Raw genomic sequence first — 17,269 nt, forward strand, 5'->3', positions numbered from 1 at the left:
CACCTCACAATGGGGCCTCGCCGCAGGAGTTTCATCGGCCGGGCCTGCGAGCGTGCGTCCCCACTGTGACATGGGACAATCCCCTGCCGTTGGAGCTGGTCGCTCTGCCCCACCTGGGGCGTGTTACAGACCAGCACATCTACGCGTGCAGCACGTGTGCGTTCAGTACGTGTTTGTGCAGTCTGTGCGCGTCTGCCACGCGTGTGTGCTGGGTGCTCTCTGAAGGCAAGGGAAATCGGCTCGTCCCAGAACGATGTGTCCTCACTGGAAAAGCTTGACTCGGATTTGGCATCACTGAAATGACAGCAGGGACGTAACAGCAATGACATAACAGCCGTTGGGGAGGGGGTTGGAACTGCATGAACTGAAGGAGGGACCTTCATCGCCTCCTTCACACTTACGACCAACTTGTACAAGCCTGACACCTCACCAGCAGTGGACTGAGCCAGGGCCACCTCCCGCAGGGCAGGGATAGGAGCGGTGGGAAGCAGGCATGGGGCAGGGAGCAGGCAGAGACGCGGAGCTGTTGCCTGCTCCTGCCCGTACCTCATCCTCGTCCCTGTCTGTGTCCTTGCTCCTGCTGCACCACTTGGGCCAGACTCAGGGGCTAAGACTCAGAGGCTGAGACTCTGTGGCTGAAACGGTGGCTGAGACTCTGGGCCTCAGGCTTTGGAGCTGATACTCTCAGACTCTGGGGCTGAGACTGCTGCTGAAAGTCTATGGCTAACACTCTGGGATTCAGACTTTGGGGCTCAGACTGGGGCTGAGACTCTGTGGCTCTGACTATGGGTCTCAGACTTTGAATGTCAGACTCTGTGACAGAGACTGTAATATAGACTCTGTGGCTGAGACTGTAGCTGAGACTGGTGCTCAGGTTTTGGAGCTGAGACTCTCAGCCTCAGACCCTGTGGCTGAGACTGTTGCTGAGACCGTGGGGCTGGGTCTCTGTGGCTGAGACTGTGGGGCTAAGACTGTGGAGCTGTGTGGGGGTTGGAATGTATCAAAACTGTCAGAGACCATGGGAAGGAGGAACTACAGCAGGCAATTAAGAGCGACCCGTCCCTGACTGGTACTTGGAAGTTGTTGGAACTGGCAAGGAACGAGGATGTCAGAACTGGAAAGAGGGGAGTGCGCATGCTTTTGGAGGAGCAACCCCCATGCACCTCAGCTGAATAAAGCATACCTACTTTACAACTCTAAGGAGCTGGAGTCAATCCACGTATCACTTTCACCTGATGTAACCGCAAGGCAAACCCAGATGTGCTCTGCTAATTGCTTGGAAGCATATAAATATTGTGTAAGCTTTGCAATAAACGATCCAGCTTGCACTCTACCTCTGGGTCCGTGCCTCCGTCCTCACAGGGCTGAGACTGTGGTGGTCAGATTTTGGAACATACTCTGGCTGAGACTCACAAATGAGGACTCTGGCACTGAGACTCGGGCTAAGACTCTTGGGCTGGGACTGTGGGGCTGAGACTGTGGGGCTGAGACTCTGGGCCTCAGACTTAGGAGCTGAACACTGTCCTGGGTTCAGCAGTAGCAGTCACTTTTTCTCCTTAGTAGCTGGTGCAGCGCTGTGTTTTTGACTTTCAGCCTGGGAACAGTAATGCAAAAAGATTTAACCAATGTACAGGCAGGGGTAGTGTTAAGCCGCTTGCTTAACGATGTTAATGCTTGCCCATACTCCACAAACATTTTTCATGCTCATTATGCTGTGCTAGAACAGGATGGGAGGACACGGCTACTGGTAAGAGGAAGGAACAGTAATCTGGCTCCTGCTTTCTGGGTCCTGAAACCGGCTAGAGCCAGCTTTGTGGTTTGGACAATGACCAAGTCACCAGGGAGCATGAGCAACTATTAGAGGTAAAAAGTTTAAGCAGAGGAAGAGTCATTGACTTCATCTTGAGACCCTCACCCACGACCACCGGGAGTTACTGCGCAGCCGCAAAGGACCTTTTAGCTCATTATAATACGAAGCAGGGATAGGACATGAATATGTATAGGCATGTTGTGTAACCTAATACATACGTATAATTTTAGAGAATAAATAAGGGGAGAAACGAGGTTGCAGCGGGCATGCCTTTGGAGGAACGATCCCCCATGCGTCTCAGCGCTGAATAAAGCATACCTACTTTACAAGTTTAACGAGTTGTGGAGTCTATCCCATTATCACTTTGGCGAGCCAGGCAGGAGACGTCTGTTCAGCTGAAGGATCAGCTCAGGGGAGACATCCTAGGCACCCCAGGCAGCTTGCCTGGAAGAGCTCCGCTCTTCATCCGCTCACTGCGGGGGCAGACAACAACCTGTGCCGGCTGCGGAGAAACGGTATGCGTGGGATTTAGGTTTGTAATTTAGAGGGCCTATAAGTCGTACGCTTGGCCTGGGGCTGCTGGTAAGGCACGCAGAGACATCTGGCACGCAGCGTAGTTCCCCTTGGCAGATGGGGCTTGCAAGCAGGTTGGGGACTCGTCGACCGATAGAGCGGCTGCTAGCGATCCTGAGGGTGGATCGGGTGAGTCCAGGGACTCGTTGGCCGATAGGGCAGCGTAACCAGGTGAGAACTGGGAGGGCTTATAGTTGGTTTTGAAGTGGGATAAGCTTTCCCTGCTGACAGCCTCCCTGGGGAGTTCTTGACTTCCTGTCTAGCCCTGTGCTGGTGGCAGGACCTGGTATCACACCATCCTCAACAGTCACTCCCAGCTTCTTTCCACCATGGATCCTGAAGCTGGCAGCTTTCTTTGGGCTCCTCTTCTCTCCTGTGAGGAGCAAGGGTGCACAGGCACTTTGATAACCAGGGGGATGTTTCTCTAAGCTCGATAATTTTGCCACCTTCCCTCCCTCCTCTGTGAAGTTGCTCTTGGTCACACTCCAGCACTTGAGACATGAGCCACGAGCCACAGCGATGAGCCAGCCAGAGCTACAAGTCCTGTGCTGAAGCTGAGCACAGCTGTTGATTTTTCACCCTGGGGCTGAGAACCTTACAGCATCTCTTCTCTCCCCATTCACGGCAGGTTCGGGCAGATGGGACAAATGGAAACTGAGTCACGTCTGTGTTTCCCGATGGGGACCACACGCTTGGCAATGCCCTCCACTACATGGTTGTGAGGTAAGTGGAGTCACCACAGCCCCTGGTACCACTGGGGGTTCCTCTGTCTCCTGTTCTGCCCTTCTTCACTAAGTTGCATCTCAGTTGCTGCTGGAACAAGGCAAAACTACCTCTGTGCATGCTTGTTGGAGAATTTATATCAGAGCTCGTGCCAGAGGCTCCTTACCTACCCCCTCCCTTAACAGGATTCAGTTTTCTCCTTGTGCTACTAGCCCTGAGAGCGCTAACAGGCCTTGATGAGTATGAACAGCCTCACCTGGGGCCTCCACACACACCCTGCCCACAGGCTCAGGAACCCCATTTAAGCTTAGCTTAGGCTTTCAGTCCCTCCTGAGCTATGTTGTATCTATATGGGTCTTCAGCTCAGCTGTTGGATGCTGACCCATGGGCTGACTTCCTGACCCAACATCAGCCTCTCCTCAATGTTGTACATTGTACATCTGCTTGGTGCTCATAGGTTTTGTCTGACCCTCTTTACCCTCACCCGACCTGCAGGTTGTCTTCCTGACCCGGCCTCGCACCTATTTCACCCCCACAAACCTGCCTGGTGACCTGGACCCTTGGCTGGCCCTGGCTACCACCTTTGCACCTTTGTTCATGCTCCCAGCTCCCCATCCCGTAAGGAACAGCCAGCCCTCGCTGCTCTGATGGTTAGTAGAGAGGAAATGGAATGGCAGACATGTGACAGATTTCTGAATGTCTTACGTGGCTCTGGGTAAAATGATGTGCAACTCTGTAAATACAGGTGGTCAGGCAGTACCTATGTCGCCTTCTGGGGCAAGTGCTGTCAGAAAAGAGGGTAGGAACAGCCAGTATTAAGCAAATTGATCCCCTTTAATGCTTCCATCAAGATGCAGGAATTGGTGCTGGAAATTAGTAATCCTGCTGCCCCCATTAAAATATACAAATGCCTTCACTGGTTTTATCCAGCTGGGAGGCACTGGGGGTTTGTGAAGACTCACTGGGAAGGCTCAGAAGAATTCCAGCAGGAAGTTCAATGCACCATCTCAAATGACAGTCGCATTGCAAATGCTGTGTGAATTCCTCTGATGTCTCACCATGACAAGAAAAAGAGCAGCCTTCTTGTGAGGGGCTGTGCTTTCTGCTGTGTGCGCAAATGTTCTACCAACCACCTCGGCTTGTGAAGGCAGATGTCATGCAGTCTGCAAACATCTTGTGGTGCCCTAGACCCATCTGCCTCCTTTGCCCAGCAGAATTGCAACAGGTCTGTGTGGAGGGAGGCTTCCACGCAGCCAGGATCCCCTGTTTGACCAGGGTGCCAGCCAGGTCTTTCCCCTGCCAAGTTCCAGCTGCAGCTCAGAGATAGATGGAAGGGTGTGAATAAGGTTACAGGGGGAGTGTCCTTTGAGCACATCCCTCCCATAAGACCCTCAGTCATATTAGAAACGTCCTGAGCCCCAGCAGGTCTGGGGTGGCCCAAGCCTCTGACTTCCCTGAGATTTGCTGTGGATTGGCCTGGGTTTTACTGCTCTCTTCTCCTCTCGCCCTTCCTGCAGCCCTGATGCGGAGTTCTGTGGCTACTGTATCACACACCCCTCTGAAAGCAAGATCAGCTTCCGGATCCAGACCAGAGGTATGGGGTGTGCATTGCTTTGACGTTCAGGGCCCTTCCTTTGTGGAATCCCCTCTGTTCACGTCAGGTTTCCACCATGAGTCATTTCAATAAAGAAAACCACTCTTCTCCCTCTTCTCTGCAGGCACGGTACTGCAGTGCCGGGGTAAGGTGGATCTGCTAAGTCCGGTCAGGGGTGATGGGTGCTTCACCTGCCCCTAAATTAGCAGAAGATTTGGAAAGCCAACCCAAAGGGTGCTGACATACATAGCTGCGGTGAGAATTTGCTTCTGCTTCTTCTTGCTTATCTGGCAGCTTTGCTCATCAGGCTGTGAACCAAAGCTCTCTTGAAAAGTCTGTGCTGTCTCTTGACTTGCCTCCCAGAGGGGTCTGTGTTCTCTGTTAACAGGCAGCACTGGCAACTCTGAGCCTCAGGCCATCACTCACTCCTCCCAGCACACCAGCCCATTCAGCTCAGTCTACTGCCCTCCATCTAGGCTCCACAGCTTTGTCTGCTGCCGCAGGAGGACAGTGTTATTTCATTCCTTCCTTATGGGGCTGTTCCCCTGAGTATCTGAGTTTGTGCTTGCTGGCTCTTTAATTTCCTAAAAATGAGTAGTGCTGAGGCTGTTCTTGCCAAGGGAACCCCTTCCCTGTGGGGCTACCTGCAGGGTTTGGCTCTGCCCTTCCTGCACCGTAGCCTGGCCTGAGCTCAGCTCTCAGGGTGCTGACAGCGGGCTGGTAGGAGGGAAGTGTGTGGCATGTGCCTGGTGTAAGAGCCTGTTCCCGTCATGGAGGAACAACCACACTGCCCAGAGCAGTGAGGGAGAGGGCCACCAACCCCTTTGGAAACCACTGACCCATCTTCTTTCCCACAGGGGCCCTTCCTGCTGTTGAGCCATGCCAGAAAGGAATGAATGACCTGATGGGTGTTTGCTAACATGTACTCAACACCTTTGAGGTGAGACTATTCCTGCAGAGTTCAGGGGGCTTTTCTGTCTCTTGGTGTCAGAGGTGAGAGGAAAGGGCTGACAGCTGTGTTGTAGGCATAAAGAACCTAGAGTTATCTCAGACTTTCTCTGCCTGACCTGCAGCATGGCCTGGCTTCCTGTTCCTTGGAGTGAATGTAAAGCTCAGTCACTTCTGAAGGTACCTGGAGCTCTGCCAGAGCTGCTCAGGATCCTCTGCACTGGGCAGAGGAGTCACAGCACAGAGCAGAGTGGCGGCATGGGGTGTACGAGCCTCTCAGGTATACGCTGTTAACGTTTGTTCTTTGCTCTTGCTTGCAGAGGAGCATGAAGGAGTACAGGGCCCAGAGGAGGAAGAGATACAGTAGCATTTGGGGATGGCAGTCTCCATGGACGTGTAAGGTCTGTGTATTGAATTCCCTGTGCCAAGTATTTCTGGTAGTGTGTTTTAGGACTGCTTTGATGCAAACCTGTATTTTCTGTAATAATAAAGATTCTGCAGGCTGATGTTGCAGAGGTGACGCTGTGTTCAGCTCAGCAGGGTATGAAAAAAGATAGAAGGCAGTTCTTCCACTCCTCTGTCTTCTTTCTATCTCTTTCCAAGTGTCATTGCTGTTTCCTGCCCAGGATTTGACAGTTTTCAGGTAGCCTTGTGCATAGAACTAGTCTGCCCCACGTCCACAGGGAGCAGAGGGGCTCAGCACCATGTAAAGTCCAGCTTTTAGAGAGGCAGCACCTTCTCCCAATTTCGGTCTTTCTGTTGCAGGCACCACTGCAGTTGACTTCAACAGATACAACCAGCCATCCTTTTCAAACAGATCGTTATCTGCTTGCAGCCCAGAAGCCCCCTGTGCTGGGCTGCATCCCCAGAGTGTGAGCAGCAGGTCAAGGGAGGGGATTTTCCCCCTCTGCTGCACTCTGGGGAGACACCCCTCCCCTGCAGTCCTGATCCAGCTCTGGGGCAACACCACAAGAGGGACGTGGAGCTGCTGGAGTGAGGCCAGAGGAGGCCACGGAGATGCTGTGAGGGTTCTGGAGACAGGCTGAGAGAGCCTGAGAAACCTGGAGAGGGGCTTTTTACAAGGCAGTGTAGGGACAGGACAAGGGGGAATGGCTTTAACCTGACTGAGGGGAGATTGCTGCTTAATGAGAAACACCCAGGAGAAAGAGTCTCCTTTCAAACACCACCACATTTTAGTCACATACAGAGGAATAAGAAGGAGTGTAAGAGAAACAGTGTTGGTTTTGCATAATTGGGGATGGGGCTTTGCAAGATTAAGGCTTTCCAATATTAAGATTTTTCTGTACTGGGGCTGGGGCTGTTACTCAAGGAACAAAACAAAGGGTTTGAGGTACCGTAACTTAGAAAGACACACTCTGTGGTTAAAGACAGTATCATCTCTGGACGAAAGATACACTCTGTGGTTAAAAAGAATACTCTTTGTACTACCTGTGACTAAGCCGGTGCAGGTTGGTTAAACGTAAGTCGAGGTACCACGTGTCTGCCAGAGAGTTCTGAAATCGATCCATAAAAAGAGATAAACAAATGAGAGGAAGTGGCATACAAAACTGAGTAAGGGGAGATGTAAGAGATCGAGTAAGGGGAGAGGTGGGACAATTGGCATGTAGCTGATACGTGTCGAATAGGCTGTAAACCTTGGAGTCCCCAGCCAATGGGGAAACAAGGGAGGGAACTTGCGGACAGCATAGGAAATACAAATCATTGTTCTGCTTTTGCTGTGTATGCCTGCTTGCCAGGAGACCCGTTTTTGCAATGACATTAATAAACAGCTGCTTCACTGCTGTGTCTACCCTGACCTGAGCAGTGATCTCGCCCTTCCGGGTGACTGCCCCCAGTTTATACACTGGGCACGACGTGTTGTGGTATGGAATACCTCTTTAGGCAGTTTCGTTCAGGTGTCCTGTCTCTGCTTCCTCCCGGCTTCCCCTCCTCCCTGGCAGAGCATGAGCCTCAGGAAGTCCTTGGTCAGGGTAAACATTACTGAGCAACAACTAAAAACATGGGTGTTATCACCGCTGTTCCCAGGCTGAGAGTCAAAACCACAGCACTGCGCCAGCTACTAAGAAGGAGAAAATGGCTGCTACTGCTGAACCCAGGACAGAAGAGGCAGAAATGAATTCATTTCATTGCCATTTAGTGCAGGCATCCCAGAGGCTGAACTCCACTGAAGCTGAGAACCTATTAAACCTGGAAGATGGAGTTGACTTAGCCAGGTGAGAAACACCCAGACCGACCTCTAACGGATGGAAAGAGCATCCTTGCTGCTGCACTGGGACATTTCAAAGGAGATGCAAGGGAGAGGAGGAGCAAAGTGTGGAGCATCTCTGGAGCCAGGGGCTCTGGTGCCCCACACGCATGGCAGAGGAGAGGTCTGCAGTGGCCTCCCTCTGTGCCAAACCCTGCATAGCCCAAAGACATAAGAAGACCCTACAAATAGCTGTGGGTGTGATACTGTTTCCACTGTATCCCAGGATGGTTTTGGCTTGGACAAAGAGAAGTTGCCTGAGGTCCATGATGTTGTGATGCCCCATGGGCATTCCCTCAGAAAGCTGGCTAAGCCCAAAGGCACCCACAGCAGGGCTGAAATCCAAAGGGCTGGGGTGAAGGGCTTCTTCACTGTGAGGGTGCTGAGGCACTGGCACAGGGTGCCCAGAGAAGCTGTGGCTGCCCCATCCCTGGCAGTGTTCAAGGCCAGGTTGGACACAGGGGCTTGGAGCAAGCTGCTCTCGTGGAAGGTGTCCCTGCCCATGGCAGAGGATTGGAACTGGATGAGCTTTAAGATCCCTTCCAACACAAACCACATGAGAGTTCAGTTGCCCTGACTGGACTCACTTGTCCAGAGCTTTTCAGACTGTCAGATGGGAATGATCGGTCCCCATGCTGAGACAGCAGCAAAGACCACAGCAACCACGGCGATCCTCAGCACATCCTGCAAGGGAGGGGAGAGACCTGGAAAACACAAACCCGAGGAGCTGGGACTGACACCACCGCTGGGCCCAGCAAGGGTGGCTCTGGTGGTCCATGGGGCTTCTCTGTCACCAGGACACATTCAATTCATTTGCCACCTGGTGTCGCATTCGTGCTTTGTGCTGCAGGCTGTGGTCCATGGAATGTCCAACCTGGGACAAGTGCTGCCCATAGGCTTTCCTGGCCACCCTCCAACCGCCCCCCCCCCCCCCCCATGTTCTGCTCACCATCGCCTTGGCCAAGGGCCATCACTTGGGACCTCCTCCAAGAGGGGTCTGCCAATCTCCTGCCATCCATCCTGCTGAGGATTGTGCCTTGGTGGGATCAGAGACTGGGAATTGCTGCCGATCATCCTACTATGGGGATGATGTTCTTGTCAACAGCACGTGGGGCACAACCTCCCGAGAGGGCAGCTGACTGAACCTTGGGGGATGAAGGCAGAGGCATGGGATGAAACCACCCAGGGATCTCCAAGGAAGGGTGGAGAGAAGGAAGAAGGATGGGAGGTGAAACTGCAGCAGCCATCACCTGCAACCGTGATGTTCAGGGAGGTTTCTTCCCAGGTGAAGGGCTGTGGTAGCATTATGGCAGCAGCATTATGACAGCAGCGAAGGGATAATGCCAAAGCAAATGAAGGGAATTGCTGGGAGTGATATCGAGGAGGAACTTCTGTGTTATTTCAAGTCTGCTCTTATCTCTGAGGCAGCATCTGGTACCGGCAGATGGCAAAAAGACCGTCAGGCAGCGTGGCCTGAGGCCGAGGACTTTGACCTGACTTCTCCATAAGGCTCCATGGGCTTAGCTCTGCCTGCCCTCAACACGTGCTGGAGGTACCCTCTGCAGAGGGCACTGGCACACAGCACTCCCCCAGTCCCTCCCTCCCTGCACTGAGAATAGAAAGCAAGGGAGGGAACTGTGTTTCCAGGATAGAGCCCAGCCCTCTGTCACAGCCTGGAAGGTCTCCTTGGGCAGCATCACCAAATCTGCTTCCCTAGGACATGTTGGGAACCTCTTCCCAGAGTCTCCCTGGTGATGTCTCCATGCATGACAGGCTGATAGTCCATAAACACTCAGGTAACGCCCCTGCCCTGCTTGCACCCATTACCCCCTTCTTTCCTCCCATGCCCACCACTTACTGAGGACTTCCAGCAGGATTTTCAGGCTCTCCCTGTCTCCCATGTTGACAGTTGCTTTGTAGATGCCACTGTCACTTTCCTGGACACGCTCGTCCAGCAGGAGAGATCCATCAGATGGACGGAAAACAGCTTGTCCTGCGTAGGGTGCGTGGATGGCTGGGCTGTGGGATCCCTTGTAGTACTGCAGGACGGTGTGGGAGCTGGCACCACTGAGGTATTCCCACTGCACGGAGTAGACCTGCGTGATGTTACCCAGCCCAGGAAGCAGCACTGGGGATCCCACAGCAGCAACTTTACTCTTGAGGGTTCCAAGATTTCTGCAGCCTGTTGCAAAGGCACCGGCAGCCCTGGAGGGCAGGAGAAGAGATGAGCAGGGGAGATGGAGCAGGTTGGCATGGCTGGAGAGAGGCTTTTTTACCCAGATGCCAGGGGCACACACATGGTACGTGGACTACTTACTTGGTCACAGCCTCTCACAAAGCCATCTCCCATCACGCCTCCAGGCAGGGAGACATTCCAGCTGGAGCAGATAGAGATGCCGAAACACAGCCCAGGATGCTTGGAGCTCTCTGCTTGCAGTGCTGCAAGCTTTTTCTACTCCACTTTTGTGTGCGTTTTAGGTGGAGTTCCCTCCCAGTCCATGGCAGGAAGAGATTTTCTAATTCTGACCCAGTTTCCATGGTTCATTCCCAATTCCCAGCCTTGTTTGGGGCTGAAGGTGTCCATCCACTCCCAGCAGAGCTGCCTCTCCCAAATCACAGGGTGATTTCTGGGCTTGTCGTGACTTGGGCTCTCAGAGGCACTTGGGGACTTCAGGAGGAGGGTAAGTCACAGTGTCACACCCTTCGTTTTTTGCCACAACCCCCCCCCCCCCCAAAAAAAAAAAAAAAAAATCACAACAAAACAAACCCAGTGCTTTCTAGAAAAGCCAGGCAGAATCACAACCAAAGCCCTGGGTTGGGAAGTGGAGTCTTAAAAACATACATGTTTTAAAGGGTGAATGTAAAGGGTTTAAAGCAAGGAGCCAGCCCCAAGCAGAGGAGGCAGAAGAAAAGGTGTCTATGCACAGGCGGTGGTCCATCCAGCTACTTGCTAGCAGTGTTCCTGGTGCTCCTGGGGGCTGCTCTGTTGGAGTGCCAGGATTTCTCCTAAAGCTCCTCCTCTCCTGTGTAACTGCTCCACGGGAGCATCAGCTCCCAGGCTCCCAGAGACAGGGACCAGCATCAGCCTGTCCCAGCCCCAGTCCCGCAGCCAGGCTTCCCACCGGGACACAGGCTCCAGCAGCGCTGGGACGCTGGGCAGGTGGGACACGGCACCCTGGCTCCCCACACACCCCATTTGCTTGCCGGTGCCCTGGTTTCTGCCTCATCTGCAGTGGCCGCTCACGAGTGTTTGCTGCCCATGCGGACAGCCAGAGAGAGGCCTCTGTGCCCTGCCTGCTGCTCCCGGCAGCTCTGCAGGTGGGAAAGGAACCAGTGAATCCAGCTCACCTGATGGCTTCCATCCCTCATCCCCACAGCATCGAGAGAGGGCTCCTGCCATGCCTGCCCGCCTCACCCGCCCTCGCTGTTACCCAGCCTGAGAGGAAGAAACAGCCTCATGGCTTAAAGTCCCCTCGCTCTGGGAAATCACTGTTCATGCAGAACATGCGGCACCACCAGCAGAAGGGAAGAGCAAACACTTCAGGGCAGGCAGCTTTCACAACTGCAATATCCGAAGCTCATCCGATGGGCACTTGGAGCTTACTAACACCACAGCATCGGAAATCTAGGTACATTCTAACAGGTTTCTTTTCTCTTTTAGGTGCTCACCCTGAAAACTGTACCTTTGCACTCCAAGGCAGCCTTGTCCATATATAAGGACCACACTGAGGCTTCTCCCATAAGTAAAACTGCGATAAATGTTGTGTTATTACATACATCAGCCCCAGCAAAAATCTGCAGCAGGCCCCTCCATATAATAAACTGTCAGAAAGTGAAAAGCAGGATGCCTTGTTTACCGATGTGTCCTGCCGTATTGTGGGAAAGTGTCGGAGATGGAAGGCAGCTGTATGGAGTCCTCGACGACAAGTTGCAGAAACTGCTGAAGGAGAGGGTGAATCGAGTCAGATTGCCAAGGTGAAAGCCATCCGGCTGGCCCTGGACATTGCTGAACGAGAAAAGTGGCCACTACTTTATCTCTATACTGACTCATGGGTGGTGGGAAATGCCTTGTGGGGGTGGTTGCAGCAATGGCAGCAGAGCAACTGGCAAAGCAGAGGTAAACCCATCTGGGCTGCTGCACTGTGGCAATATATTGGTGCCACAGTGGGTGCAGAACCTGGTGGTGAAGGTACACCACATAGATCTTCATGTACCCAAGAGTCAGGCCACTGAGGAACACCAGAACAGCCAACAAGTGGATAAAGCTGCTAAGATTGAAGTGGCACAGATGGACTTAGATTGGCAACATAAGGGTAAATTATTTTTGGCTCCGTGGGCCCATGACACTTCAGGCCATCAGGGCAGAGATGCGACATATAGATCGGCCTGTGATCAGCAGGTGGTATCGTATTCTCTTCCTTTGTTATTTTCTCTTATCATTGTTGTCGTTGGTAGTAGCGGTGGTGATTTGTGTTGTACATTGGTTGCTGGACTGTTCTTGTCTCAACCCGTGGGAGTTGAATTCTTTCAATTCTCGTCCCCATTACACTGGGAGCTGGAAAGGAGAAGAGCCCCCGGGTGGGGGGCCTCAATTGCTTCCAGCCCGGCACCACTAACTGGGAGTGAGTGAACAAGCTGTCTGGCTAGGTTTAAACCACGACACTTGTATAAGAACCGCGTGTTCTTATACAATGCAACAATTGATAGGTGTATCGAAGAAACAAATGCGACTAACTTTTGTGTGTGCAATTTTACCAAAATCATTGGATGCGATTTTAACTACACCACCCCTGTCACTATTTACCAACTAATACAAGATACCGATGTGTTATACCATGGTATACATGCCCTACACATTGGAATGAAAATAGAAATGCTAAAGAAAATGTTCTGTGACCCAGAGCTGGAGCAGATGATGCAGAAGGCCAACAAAACTTCTCACCAAGCAATATGGGATGTTAAGCATAATGTAGAAGAAATCAAAGAAATCATCACTGACACCAAGAAAACTGGAGAGCACCACTGGTGGGAAGTTTTCTTGGTAGGGACAAAATGGCAACCTCTTACAGCAACTCAACTTTTTGATATATCGGTCTACCCTGTGCTTGTGCTACTGCTGACTATGGCTTTATTAACAATTGTTCATTTGTGGACGTGGTGGAAAGTTCCTACAGTAGCTCAACAGGTGTGCATACTATGGACTGTGCAAAAGAATTTGCACAATTTTAAGGAAAAGGGGGGAAATTGAGACCAAGCCATTAGGCCTTAGCTGAAATAACTTGAGTTTTTAGCATGAGGATGACTTAGCACCTCTGGTGAGGCATGATAAACAACGCATTGGAATTCAGGCCTGTAGACGCCTTGCATCTGCTTCTGGCAATTGCTTCTAAGCAGGAACATCCCTGATGGCCCGGCGCCGCACCGCGCACCGCCTCCAACCACCACCGTCTGCAGTACCGAACTCTGCACACAGATGGCAGCAGCGAGCGGCGCCGCACCGCACCCCTCCACCGGCTGTGCTGGGTTTTGGGGGGGTACCCCCCACACCAGCCCCCCTACCCCAACCTTTGCAGACCCAGAATCAGGGGTTTGGAGTATTTTGGGGCCACCACAAGCACAGCCCGTCACGGAAAGGTCTTTTTAGGGGAATCAGCCCCAAATCCAGCTGTTACCCCCCTTTCTTCGGAGGAGCCCCCCCATCCTCTACTCACCTACTCCTCTGCCGGATCATTGCCAAGCACCAGCTTTCTATCCTGGCACCTTAGGCTTAGGAGCAGGACCTGGATGTCTGCACTCTGGGATCTCGTGGATTGAGTGTCATTTGGGGCTTTTGAAGGTGGTTTGGGGGAATTTCTGGAAGGTTTGGGGCAGAGTTTGTACTCTTCGTGCATAATTTGGGGCAATTCCAGCTGTCTGGAGGCATTTGGGGTGAATGTTGAGCTGCTGTGGGGACTTGTGGGGCATTTTGGGATATTTGGGACCTGGTTTAGGACCATTAAATCCATTTTGGGGGTCATTTGAGCTGATTTGGGACAATAACAGCAAGGAAATAGCATCTAAGGATATAGCCAAGGAAGCAACATCAAGGAAACCCTCAGCAGTTCCTACATGGAACAAGAGCTGAACTCGGCACCAGCATTTCCACCAGGAGCCAGGACAAGCAGATCCCAGCAGCTCTGAACACCTCCAAGCTCCAGGGTGGGGTACCACAATGAGCTCCAAGTCTGGGAAGACATCCTTTGTGCTCGCCAGCATGTCCACAGGCATCCACAGCAGCACCGGGGCCCCATGAGCACTGTGAGAGCACACACCCCACCCCCCCGCCCCTGTGCTCTCCAGCCCCAGGGTTTGGCTGGCAGCGCTCTGGCAAACGAGTCCTTGGCTCACCTTGAAACAGCACTGCACCAGGAGAGCAACGGACGTGATGAGGGTCAGTAACAGCGAGAGCGCCAGCACCAGCGGCAGCCAACGGTCAAAGGTGTGATTGGCCATCTCCTGGGAGAAAAGGAGAGTGCATCAGGGAGGAGAGGATCGGGGAGGGAATGGAGGCCCCTTCCATACCCCACTGCCCAGACACACACATGCAGCCATGCCCCGTTCTCTCCTACCGTCTCTGCAGATTCACTGCCCATCTCCCCCGCCTGGACTTGGGCATGGGAACGAGAGGTGCCGGCATCCTCCTCCCGCACACACTGCTCCAGGAGGTCAGAGGGCTCCGGGTCACGCTGCCTCTCACTCAGCAGCCTCAGGAGCAGCCCCGTCCTCAAGACCATCTCGGCGCAGGCCTGCTGGAGCTGGGGCAGGCCACAGTCCTCGCGCAGGGCTCGAGCCACCTGTGCCATGAACCTGGGCAGGGATCCAGAGAGTGTCGGTGGCGGCTGAGCAGGGTGTCAAAGGGGGGTCCTCGCGTGGCCGCGCCGCCCGGGGCCCTGGAGCTGCCCTGTGCCCTTGGGCTCGGGGGTTCCTGCTCCTTGTGCTGCCCGTGTGTGGTGGTGCTTGTAGGGGCGGTGGGTGGTCTCCCGCCTAGAGAGGAACGCTCTGCTGCAGCCGTGTCCTCTGGTGTGCTGCTGGCAGCAGGGGGGTGTTTTTAGCCAGCAGAGCGTAGAAGAAATGCTGCGTAGTGCTCAGTCTCTGCTCTGCTCTACCTTCTGCTGCTGCTGGCTCTTCTTCTGCACCCTCGCTGCCCACTGTCCCATCGCTGTCCTGCTGCTTCTGCTCCTCATCTGTCCCAGCAGAGTCCTGTGTTGGGGATGGTGCTTCCTCCTCATCTTCTGCGCTATCCTCATTCTCCATCCTGTCAGTCCTGTTGGTCTGCCCCATGGCGTGGGAATGATCCTGACTCTCGCCAGACCGGTCGAGATTTGGGTCCTCTGTTGGGTATTGTGCAGGGGGCTGTGCTGCAGGAGGGCTGGGTGTTCTCTGGTGGCTGGAGACTGGGAGGACGTCGCTGAGGTTCAAGCTCCGCACTGCTTCCCGTAAGGTGGACTCTGCGCGGGTCAAGCCTAAGCCAGGCTCCTGTTGCTGCCAGTTTATGGCTCTTCCTCCCTCCCCTACTGCCACCTCGTGCCGAGGAGCAAAGGGGCCGAGCCAGGGGCTGAGCCCCGCGCTGGGAAGCAGCTCCTGGGCAGCCACCGAGTTAGGGCTGAGCGCTCAGGACCCAGAGTCCCCTCCAGCCCTCCCCCGCGGGTAACGCTCGGAAACTCAGAAGCCGTTAAAGGCACCCCACACCCGGCAGCTCCATCCTCAGCCGCTGCGCTGCCCTAGCAGCGAAGGGAAGAACCTGCTCGCTCGACGCTCAGCAGCGAGCGCCGGCTCCAGACCCCGCTTCCCACCGCTTCCCGCACCCTCCTGCTCGGAGCTCCTCCGCTGCTTCCAGCGAAGCCTTTGTGGGGGCAGCCGAACGCGAGCAACCTCCGCGTCGTTTCCTGCCCCACAAAGAGCCGGCTCTCGGGGCACCTCCCGCAGCTCGCTCCTGTTCGCGGCCACTGCCCCGCCCCGGCCCGGCCCGGCCCGCAGGGGTTGTCTTTGCCGCGGGCGGGAGCGCACGGGCTCTGCCGGAGCTGCCGCGGCCGAGAGCCCCGGTCCCTCCTCGGCAGGGGCTGAAGCCTCGAGCCCCGCGTGCGCCCGGGGCACGGCCGTTACCTACGTTGCGGCGGGGAGAGGCGGAGTGAGGCCGCGGCGGGGCCCGGGCGGCTGCAGCGCTCCCAGGGGCGCTCCGCGGCTCCTCCCGGACTCGGTCCCGGCACTCCCGGAGCGGACGCTGCCCTTGAAATCATTGTATCCTGTGTAGAATGTATAAGAATGATTAGATTTTCCTGTCAATACAATGATGAAAAAGAAGAAGAAACAAAGGAATAATCCTTCTTAATCAAACGCTTTGTTACTTTAAGGGGTACTTTGTTTAACTACTCCAATGTCTCAAACGCTTTGCTAATTAAAGGGGTACTTTAACTGCTTGAATGCCTTCAGGGGCTTAGGTAATCAAGAGATACATCCTGTCACAGGATGAGGTGAAACTTGTGTATTGAATAAGTAACTATAGAAGAAATGGAATTTAGGAGGGCTGAGATGGTGGTTAAGCTTGTGATAGACATCCCCTGTTAATGCATTACCAAGGAATTCAATAACTTTTTAACACGTTTCTTCACCGGAACGTAAGACCCCAGCAACAGGAGGAAAACAATGAAAAGGTCATCTATAACGGTTTCGTTATTTCCCTTGAAAGAAAAGAAAGGGAAGGTGAATAAACCAAATAAATCATCACGGGAGCCTTTAGATAATTTACCACCCTCTTATCGAGGGCGGGACTCGAGAGGTGATCGGGAAGGTGCTTACCCACCGATACCACCCGATCGTCGGCTCCCCCATCCTCCCCTCCCTCCAGTCGCACCAGAAGTAAAATAAAAATACAGGAGAATGAAAATTTTCAGGAGGAAACAAAAGAAAAAGAAACTCTATTTCCCCTCCGAGAGGTGCCGATGGGAGGAAATGGAGGGGGGATTGGATTTGTATCAGTACCCCTGAATACGAGCGATGTAAGAGCCTTCAAAAAGGAGACGGGTCGGTTATTAGACGACCCTTTGGGGGTTTCTGAACCATTGGACCAGTTCTTAGGTCCTAATATTTATACCTGGGAGGAGATGCAGTCAATATTGGGAATATTATTTACTGCGGAAGGAAAATCTATGATTAGGCAAGCCGGAATGAGGAACTGGGAGAGATGACATCAACAGGGTCCTCCCGGAGAGCAAAAATGGCCTAATCAGAATCCCTATTGGAATAATCAGAGTGGCCATGATAGGCAAAGCATGACAGACTTGAGAGAGATTATAATACAGGGAATTAGGGAAGCAGT

General features: G+C 53.5%; 1 protein-coding gene and 1 long non-coding RNA gene across 2 annotated transcripts in view; both read left to right on the plus strand.

Moving 5' to 3' along the window:
* LOC133262180 (S-adenosyl-L-methionine-dependent tRNA 4-demethylwyosine synthase TYW1-like) overlaps positions 1-17,269 on the plus strand; it is a 347,477-nt gene that overhangs the window by 309,187 nt on the left and 21,021 nt on the right. The gene's annotated exons all lie outside the window — the stretch shown is intronic.
* On the plus strand, positions 4,455-6,031 carry LOC133262190 (uncharacterized). The gene is made up of 3 exons (XR_009741239.1): positions 4,455-4,700; positions 5,558-5,640; positions 5,969-6,031. It is a non-coding gene; the product is annotated as an uncharacterized LOC133262190 (long non-coding RNA).

This window comes from Pezoporus flaviventris, unplaced genomic scaffold, assembly GCF_033815535.1.
Source record: "Pezoporus flaviventris isolate CSIRO_AGI_PZ_B2104156 unplaced genomic scaffold, CSIRO_AGI_Pfla_v1 ptg000191l, whole genome shotgun sequence".
Classification (NCBI taxonomy): domain Eukaryota; kingdom Metazoa; phylum Chordata; class Aves; order Psittaciformes; family Psittacidae; genus Pezoporus; species Pezoporus flaviventris.